This window comes from Berghia stephanieae, chromosome 6 (genome assembly GCF_034508935.2).
Source record: "Berghia stephanieae isolate SIO BIC M18660-M18661 chromosome 6, UCSD_Bste_1.3, whole genome shotgun sequence".
In the NCBI taxonomy this organism is placed as follows: domain Eukaryota; kingdom Metazoa; phylum Mollusca; class Gastropoda; order Nudibranchia; family Aeolidiidae; genus Berghia; species Berghia stephanieae.
The window spans coordinates 65452864-65462863 of NC_088365.1; the positions used below are offsets into that span (position 1 = coordinate 65452864).

Consider the following 10000-nt stretch of genomic DNA (forward strand, 5'->3'; position numbering starts at 1 on the left):
GTAATTTCAAATTGATATCGCATGAATCACCAAAACCAACTTCAAGCAATAAAAACATTTTCGGCAGACGAAAAAAAGAATAGTCAATGTTAGCTCCGAATTCTGAAAAAATAAACACGAATTTAAAAGATTTGCCGGGAAAATCGTTCTTCATATATCGATCGATCAAAATGACCTTCATCTTGGAAAAAAATCAAACCTGGGACTAATGAAGTGTCAGGTTTGAGAATTGTTTGACTTACGTCAGGTATAATAATAATTATTATAAATAGAATCACATTGCTACTATCTAGCATACCATTATAACAGATGTTTGACATCGTTCAGAAACAAACAAATTAAAAGCACGACAAACAAAGAAAAAGACTTTAACAAAATCAACTGACAGTACGAATGCTGTAGTTACTTTATGATTCTAATAAATCGAATTAATCAAACACACACCAAGCATCCAAGACCTATGAGAATGAGAATGGTCAACTGAAAAGAAAAACCAAAGACACGTAAACCGTGTCCTTCTCTAAAGGGTCTTACTTAGGCTTATCAGTTTATCTTTATTACCTTTGTTGATTGTTATCAGAACACACGCAATAAATAATTGAATATCATTCCTCACGTAGAGATTTATCTGATTATTAATCAGTTTCTGTTCTATACACAGGCTGGATGGGTCGAGGAAATTTGATATTTCTTTTTTTTTTTTTTTTGTATTTTTTATTTTCCTACCTACCATATCTGGCCCTATAATTATTATGAACAACATCTAAGCTTTTTTCTTTTCTTTCTTTTTTTTAACTACTAAAATTTATTTGATTCTCTAAATAAAAATAAAAATAAATATTAATTTTACATTTTTGGAACTTCGTAGATCTATTCAAAGCATCTTTTTAAAAAAAAAAAAATAGAGTTGACATGTGACAAGTAAAGATCAGATTCCAAAAGGTAAAATGAGAAAAGGACGTGGAGGTTTATCTGTTTCATACAATGGATGGATGGGTCTAGGAACGTTGATCTTTTTCTTGTATTTTCCTAACTACCCTATCTGACCCCGTAATTATCATATAATATCTAATCTTTTGTCTCTTAAAACAACTAAAACCTATTTGATTCTCAAACTATAATAATGATGATGATGATGATGATGATGATGATGATGATGATGATGATGATGATAATAATAATAATAATAATAATAACAATAATAATGATGATGATGATGATGATGATGATGATGATGATGATGATGATGATGATGATGATGATGATGATGATGATGATGATAATGATGATATAATAATAATAATAATAATAATAATAATAATAATAATAATAATAATAATAATAATAATAATAATAAAAATAATAATAATAAAATAATAATAATAATAATAATAATAATAATAATAATAATAATAATAATAATAATAATAATAATAATAATAATAATAATAATAATAATAATAATAATAATAATAATAATAATAATAATAGTTTTTGGAACTTGGTGGTTTTCTTCGAGTTTATATATAGGGATTGTGACAAGTAAAGATCAAAGTCCAAACAGTAAAATGAGAAAATGTCTATAACGTATAAGATTTTTAAGTTAAGAGTATCGTGGGGTGATAAATGTAGGAGGAATATTTGTTTGTTTTTTTGTTTTTTGTTTTTGTTTTTTTTTTAAATACATAGTCCTCTTTGCAATTTAAAACGATAGGGAGGAGATTAAAATCCGGCAATGGAGCTGTTTTGTTTTGTTTTTATTTTCATTATTTAGACAATTTAGTCTATTAAATAGTCTGGATATTTCAAACCAAAAATAAATCGAAAACATCATAAAACAAGTTGCAGTAGTTTAATAAAAATAATATTATATAACAGTCGGAGTTGTTTAATGAATATTTTCAAACATTGAGATTCTATCTCATGAATTCTTTCCTGCGTCTGTCTGGATTATAAGTGATGTTTTAATTTTCACTGTTTATTTTGTTATTGACTGAACAATGGTTTTGAGCCCAAAACGATCCCTGTTTGTTGGAGAGGGGGGGGGGTATAAGCTGTTATGTCATTCATTTTTGTTTATTATTTTTTACAGCCCGCGGCTTCTAAAACCTTAGTATCATTTTGATAAATCGCAACTAGATTCAATGGACCAAGTGGATTGTAATAAAATAAAGGAGCTCGTCATACAATGGTGAATTAATGACAAGTGAGTAAAAGTCCTTTGGAGCCATAAGGCCCACGGAGCTGGAGCTTATCCCTGTTTTTTTTTTTTTTTTGTTTTGTTTTTGTTTTTTTTTTTTTTTGTTTATAGCGTGAAATGGACAATGGAAATTACTCGCTCCCCTTTTGATAGGAAGATACCTAGTCTATCGCAAATTACGTTCAATCAGATCTAACAGACCCAGGTACCCAATCACTGAGCAAGTGCTCCACCAACTGAGGTATTTGAATTCATAACAAGAAATATAATTACAATATTTACTTAGTTAGACATAGATTGAACACAACGTTAGGTGATAATGAATTATTCTAACACTGGTATAGAGCTCGCATAATATTTAAAGTCTTTTTACGTGTGTTCTTAAATTTATTTTTAGTGACAATTCAAGAGATACGAATAATCTTCTGCTTAAAGATAACCGTCGATTCTCTAATGAGAATAGTTCTCCTTTGGTAGTTCAATATGTAATATAAATTGTCATTGTCCAATCAGAATTCACGGTTTGCATTTAGTGATTTAGTCCTGATATACTCTTTTAAAATCGCTGTATTCAAATGTAGTTTCTTGTCGATTATTTTACAACAACATTTCCGTTTTGAAAATGACGACAAAAAAAAAAAAAATAAATAAATTTAAAAAAAAACAAACAAACAAACAAACAAAAAAACAAACAATGAAAAGATAAATATTGTTGGATTCTTTTGGTTGGCTGAAGAAAGGTTTTGAGCCCGAAACGTTTCGTGCTTGGAATTTTGTTCTTTTTTAAAGCTGCTATAGTCCTTTTAAGTTATTGCTTTTTATAGTCACAGCTTGGTGAAAATGAAGAAAAAGTTTATCAGATTTTTATAACTATCGTGAACATTAAAACTTACTAATGACCACAATTCTCTTTATAACGAGTTGGGCTTTGGTGACATATCAAATAATGTAAAATGGTGAGAAAGCAATTTCAGTTTTACATCAGTTTGAACATCTATGAGACTTTAAAGTTTATTCTAAAAGCCAAAGTCAAATAATTGAAGTTTTATGATAAATGAAAAGGATTAATGATAAAATTGTGAAGTTGAATAATATTTTTATAGCCTCAAGAAGACTTTTTAATCAGAACAAAACACTTTTGAGGAATAGAGCGAGGTCAATGATCATAATTATCTAGATCAAGCTGAGAGTTGTATATATACACGATCAAAGAGGGGTATCTGCACTCAAACTCAAACTCCATCGCCATCACAGTAGTACTGTGATAATGATACATATTATGATTACTATGTGATTCCTTATCGTTCTATTATATGGCACGATTTAAAGAAATAATATTTGAATTTGTAATGCAACTTACAGTTTGCTAGCCGTCATTGTTTAGTTTGTGTCAAAAACAGCAGTCACAGTCACTATCACTATCACTATCTATCACTAAGTCAGTCCAGTAATCCAGATTGTAAAACGGAGCGAGAACCAACCTTTATCCTCAAATTCCTCATCAAAACGTCAGTATCGATAAAAGTATGAAATATCATATGATATCCCTGGCAATATAACATGTAGATAATAAATATACAAGAGTATAAGACTAATACTCACATGTATTCACAGCAACTCGTTCGTACACGGTTTCCAATCCGCCATGTTGCTTACAAACGCGCTTTCTGTTGTTGGGGAAACTTGATCACGTGACAACTGAACCCTTTTAATAATTTAGTACGGAAGAGGTTTTCCTTAAAGATCCGTACAGGGGACGTAACTGCCAAAATTAAATCTAGTTTGAGCTGAGGACCAATCTAGTTTTGACGAGTTATACCCCCGGAATGAGTTAAGGATAAAGGGCACATAATTAAGTTCGTTATTAAGAATTATGTACTACTACGCATGCAATTCTCAATACCTTTCCAAGATTTTTCGACAACAGAGAGGATCAACAAAATTACTCCGTCGTCAGTTTGGAATTTAGTAATGTATTTATGTCTTTATTATTTTTTTGTTGTTGGCTGAAGAAGGGTTTTGAGCCCGGAACTTCAGTGTTGAGTATTTTGTTCTTTTTTGAAGCTGTATATTCGTTTTGGGGTGTAGGGTATGGAGGGAGTGATAGTACCTTTCGGTGAGAGACAGTCGCATCTTCGGATGGTCAGGATCCACTGGTCCACACCTGCATATCTAGCTCATGTCTGGCTCCTAGAAGCTGTAGTGCACGCAGCGGCCACACCCCGGGACCGGGTCTCGACTGACCTGCGAAACGACATTGAGTGACTCGCGTAGTAGGGTAGAATAGGTAATGTCTCACCTTTTAGTGCACAAAGTCTGGATATGGTTAGGTAAAAGTAGGCGTAGACAGCAAGTCTGTGGTAGACAAAGAGGCGCGTCTGAGACAAAATTAGATAGCGGCTACCACCGTGGAAAAGGGGGAAACCTTACCACGTATCATTCATAGTTAGTCATGGCTAGTCAGATATATAGTGTTAGAGATGCTTGTGGCGTTGGGCCCCCTGCAACTAAGTATCAAGCTGTAAATATGTACAGGGAAGAGGAATTAAGTAATGTCCAAAAGATGGCACCTTATGACGTTTCTGGTGGAAAGCCCTCGGGAAAGCCAGAGACTGATCTACCTACCTTGAAGACAAGAAATGTTCCTTTAAAAATTGGCACGTGGAATGTGAGAACACTTGCTCAAGCAGGAAAGCTCCATAATCTAATTATGGAGGCAGAGGCGATGAATATGGATATCCTTGGTGTCTCAGAGACAAGATGGAAAGACAATGGAATAATAAAAAGAGACAGCCACACTTTTATTTACTCCGGAAATACTCAGCACAACAGAGGCGTTGGCATCCTGATGAAAAACAAAATTGCTAAATCAGTAACTGGGTATTGGCCCGTGAATGACCGTATCCTAATGTGCAAAATCCAAGCTAAACCTTTTGATTTAGTGCTCCTACAAATTTATGCACCAACGAGTGATCACCCAGATGAGGAGGTCGAGGCACATTATGAAAATGTAAACAAGGCCCTCAAATGCATAAAATCAAGTGACATTGTTGTCGTAATGGGGGATTTCAATGCGAAAGTTGGAAACGCAGCAATCTCACCATGCATGGGAAGTTGTGGTCTAGGAGAGTCCAACGAGAGGGGTGAACGTCTGGTCCAATTTTGCGAGTCCCACGACATGACCATAATAAACACCATATTCAAACAACCAAAGAGGCGCCTATACACTTGGAAGAGCCCAGGAGATATATACAGAAACCAAATAGATTATTTTCTCATCAAAACCAGATTCAAAAACTGTGTGACCCAATGTAAAACTTTCCCGGGTGCTGACATTGGATCGGACCATGTTCCCATCATGGTGAAAATAAAAGTTAAATTAAAAATTCCAAACAGAAAAGGGACGTACACATAAAGTACGACCTAGCTGAACTTAGAAACGAGGAGCTAAGAGCGAAATATGCTGTAGAAGTAGAAAATACGTATTTTTGTCTTATGGAAGAACAAGAAGACACAAATAAAGAAACAGAAGAAACGTATAAGAGTAGAATTGATAAACAATGGTCCTCTCTTAAAGGTGCAATAACAACTACAAACGAGAAAATGCTAAACAAAAAATCTAAAGAGGCAAAGAAAGAATGGATGACGAATGAGATTTTGAATCTTATGAGAGAACGGAAACATTCAAAGGGCACCCCTAGGTACAATGAACTGGACAAATCAGTAAAGAAAAAGTGTATCCAGGCTAAAGAAGACTGGCTTGATGAAAAGTGCCACCGTATTGAGAAGCTATCACATGAGAGAAACCCTGGACCAATGTTTGCTGAAATCAAGAAATTCACATATAAAAACGCTCAATCTGGCGGTTGCATCAAAGATAAATCAGGTAGACTCCTCTTTGAGGTGGAAGAAATCGCCAATAGATGGAAAGAATACGTGGAGGAGCTATTCAATGCGGACAGAGGTGACAACCATATACAGTCCTTTCTACGGGGACCCACAATCCTAAGATCAGAAGTAGAGAAAGCCCTATACTGCATGAAAACAGGGAAGGCAAATGGAATAGATGGGGTGTCAACAGAAATGCTGCAAGCACTGGGTGAATTTGGTGTTGATGTGATAACGGACCTTATGAATGAAATATACGAATCAACGCACATCCCAGAAGACCTTCGCACTTCTATCTTCATACTGCTACCCAAGAAAGCGGGTGCAATTGAGTGTTCGGACTACAGAACAATCAGTCTTATGTGCCATCTACTGAAACTCCTCCTGACAATAATCCTGAAAAGAATCTCGTCAAAAGTAGATCGTGAGATTTCAGAACAGCAAACTGGATTCAAAAAGAACAGTGGCACCAGGGAGGCAATTTTCGACTTAAAAATCCTGTCAGAAAAATACTTAGAGGTCCAAAAAGACATATATGCCTGTTTTATCGACTACTCAAAGGCATTTGATTCTGTTAGTCATCAGAAACTTATCCAGGACCTTGTGGCAATAGGTGTGGAAGAGAATGATGTGGCTCTAATCGCTAATCTGTACTGGCAGCAAAAGGCTCAGATAAAAGTGCAGGCAGATACAACAGATGCAATTGAAATCAAGAAAGGAGTGCGCCAGGGATGTGTTATGTCTCCTTGCTTGTTTAATTTATACACAGAGTCTATATTTCGGCAAGTAGAAACAGCACAAGGGTTGAAGGTTGGTGGCCACAACATCAACAATTTACGTTACGCTGACGATACTGTCCTGTTGGCGGAAAGTAAGGAAGACCTACAGAAGCTAATTTCAAAAGTGAACGAAGAGAGTAAAGAAAAGGGGCTGTTCATGAATGCGAAGAAGACAAAAACAATGGTGATAACAAAAAAGAAAGAGCCCATAGACATAGATATAGAAATAGAAGAGTGTCCAGTGGAACAAGTAAAGGAGTTCACGTACTCGGGGCAGTTGGTAACATCCGATGCAAAGTCTGACAAAGAGATCAGGAGACGAATAATGCTGGCCAAAAATGCGTTCATGAAACTAAAGGCAATCCTCAACAACACAAATATCTCCATCAGAACACGAATGAGATGCACCAAATGCTATGTGTGGTCCATTTTCTTTTATGGTTGTGAAACGTGGACACTAACCGCACAGACAGAACAACGTATTGAAGCTTTTGAGATGTGGACGTACAAGAGAATACTGAAAATACCTTGACAGCAAGAAAAACAAACATCGAAGTCCTCGACCTAATGGGCCAAAAACAAAAAGAACTTCTTTTGACTGTGAAGCACAAAAAGCTGTCATATTTTGGACATATGCGAAGACATGATAGTCTCGAAAAAAGGATAATGGAGGGAAGAATTGAAGGAAAGAGAGGCAGAGGAAGACAAAGGAAATCCTGGACAGATGGCATCAAGGAAGCTACAGGACGGCGCATGGCAGACTGTAACGAGGCTGCAATGGACCGTGAAGGATGGAAAGCCATGACATCCGACCTCTGGAAAGAGATGGAACCCGGGTAAGTAAGTAAGTATATTCGTTTTGTTTATTTCTTTTTACAGTCCACAGCCTCTAGCAGCTTAGTATCAATACCTTTCATAATAGTTTCCCATCTCAGAAAGCCAATGAAACCAATTTTCAATAAAGTACATTATAAGTAGCGTGAATTTATATATATATATATATATATATATATATATATATATATATATATATATATATATATATATATATATATATATATATATATATATATATATAGAAGGAGAGAGAGAGAGAGAGAGAGAGAGAGAGAGAGAGAGAGAGAGAGAGAGAGAGAGGGGGGGGGAAGCAGTAAGAGATATTAGGCACCTGCTATCATCTAACTGGCTGTTACCCTCAAGGCAATTGGATATTGCCAGAGACCCGAGTTGTCTCATTCGTAGTACAAGAAGTAAAAACAGAAAATAGAATAATTAATTGATCTTTAACATAGCACAATATCCACTTCGTGTGCTTTAAGCACTTTACAAGGGGGTACTTGCAGCAACTCTTCACATATCAGAAGTGACATGACACACGCAAGGCTCTACTTCAATACATTTTTTTTTTTCAAAAGAACCAACACTGTTACCAACCAGGTACTCATTTTATACTTGAGTGCGGTGAGAAAAAATTGAGTAAATAGTCATTTCCTAAGATTAAACTTTGCACCTTCTACAGGAGGACTTGAATCAGAGGCCACAGAGTTGCACAGAAGAGGCCTAAGAAGCATCCATAATTGTGACCCGCCGTCTCAAAACGGTATTATGTCGGGATGTGTTGTACCCCAATAAGTGAATTTAGAGATAAAACAGTGTGAAATAGGACTTTGGAACATTTGGCAATGGCAAAGAAACAGTATTTATACTCTTCCATAACGAACAGAAGGAAACACCATGTTTTATCTTTAAGGTTATAACTTAAATTTTCCTCATCTATCTAGTTCATTCCGACATAATACTGCTTTGAGACGATGGGTCACAATTTCTGCCTCATGTGCATCATGGGGGTTCTGATAGCTCAGTTAGTAGAGTATTCGCCTCACACAAAAAGGGCAGAGATCAATCCGGGGTGCAGTTGAGATTTTTTCCTGACCGCCCCCCCCCCCCCCCCCCCCCCCCCCCCCCACACACACACACAATCCCCTGTCCATCCAGCAGTAATTGGGTAGCTGAGTCTTTTAGATTTTTCAGAAAGTACTTTGTGATAGACTATCGTCCTATCCACCAGGGAGCAAGCAATTGCTATTGTCTTCATCTCACTACAGAGACTGGGATAAATTCCAGCTCTGTGATCTCAATGGCTCCAAAGGACTACTGGTACATCATCTGACTGCCAACCTGTAAACAAGGGTTTATGTAATAATGACATTGGAATTTCCAGAGAAAGAAAAGAGATGTAACACAAAAGTTTGTTTGTTTTTAGGGGTTTTACGGCGCTTACGACACATTTGGGTAATTTCAGTGCTGGGTGATTTCAGCGCCAGTAGAAAGGAAGAAAATTGGATAGTCAAAAAATTCTAGAATTATAATTTAAGGACCCAAGAAAAAGTAAGACAAAGGGCTTTGGTTCAAATAAGGAACAGATGTAGATTCCAAGAGCACACTATTAGTATTCTTAATTTGGGATCACCTAAAAGTCTCATCCACTCAAATGTTTACAATACATTTGTCCAAAACCAAAATAGATCAGTGCATAACAGAGAGATGATCTACAAGACAAAAAAAATTTTTTTAAAAACTTTCACAAAACTATGTCTCAATATTTGACTGTTTCCCTCTCAGTCAAGGATTGTGGCAAGGGCCAGGACAAAACCAAGAAATCCCATTCTAAGACAAAGACAGAAAGCAACTCAGAAAACAGATATTATAGGGAGAGATTGAAGACACAGCAAGTGACATCCTGCCCACATTGAGAGAATGGTATTTGAATTTTCCGATAAAAAAGATGTAGCTAAAAAATGTAACACAATAGATGAAACACAAAAAAATGTAACATAAAAGATGTAACATAAAAGATGTATCTAATACAAAAGTTGTAACACAAAAGAAAAAGTGACCAAGGTAATTTATTTTGAAATATTTGTCATTTATTACTTAGAGAATAAATAAACATTGAAAACGAGATGACCTAATTCATCAAAAAGAATAAAATGTTGGTAATATTTGAAATTAACATCATAGAAATTTTAATTAAACTTTTTAAAAATATAATAATAATAAATGTAATTTTGTAGCCATGGTTTAAACTTTATGACGAGTCAAATAAAACTGGAAAGGGGATAGGGGAGAGGGT

General features: G+C 35.4%; 1 protein-coding gene across 1 annotated transcript in view; it reads right to left on the reverse strand.

The window, feature by feature from the left end:
* The window catches only part of LOC144975463 (uncharacterized), a gene marked incomplete in the record, with an annotated part of 124872 nt that extends 120999 nt beyond the window's left edge, over positions 1-3873 (reverse strand). The window contains 1 exon segment of the mRNA XM_078919567.1: positions 3803-3873.
* Positions 3874-10000: the final 6127 nt, after the last annotated feature.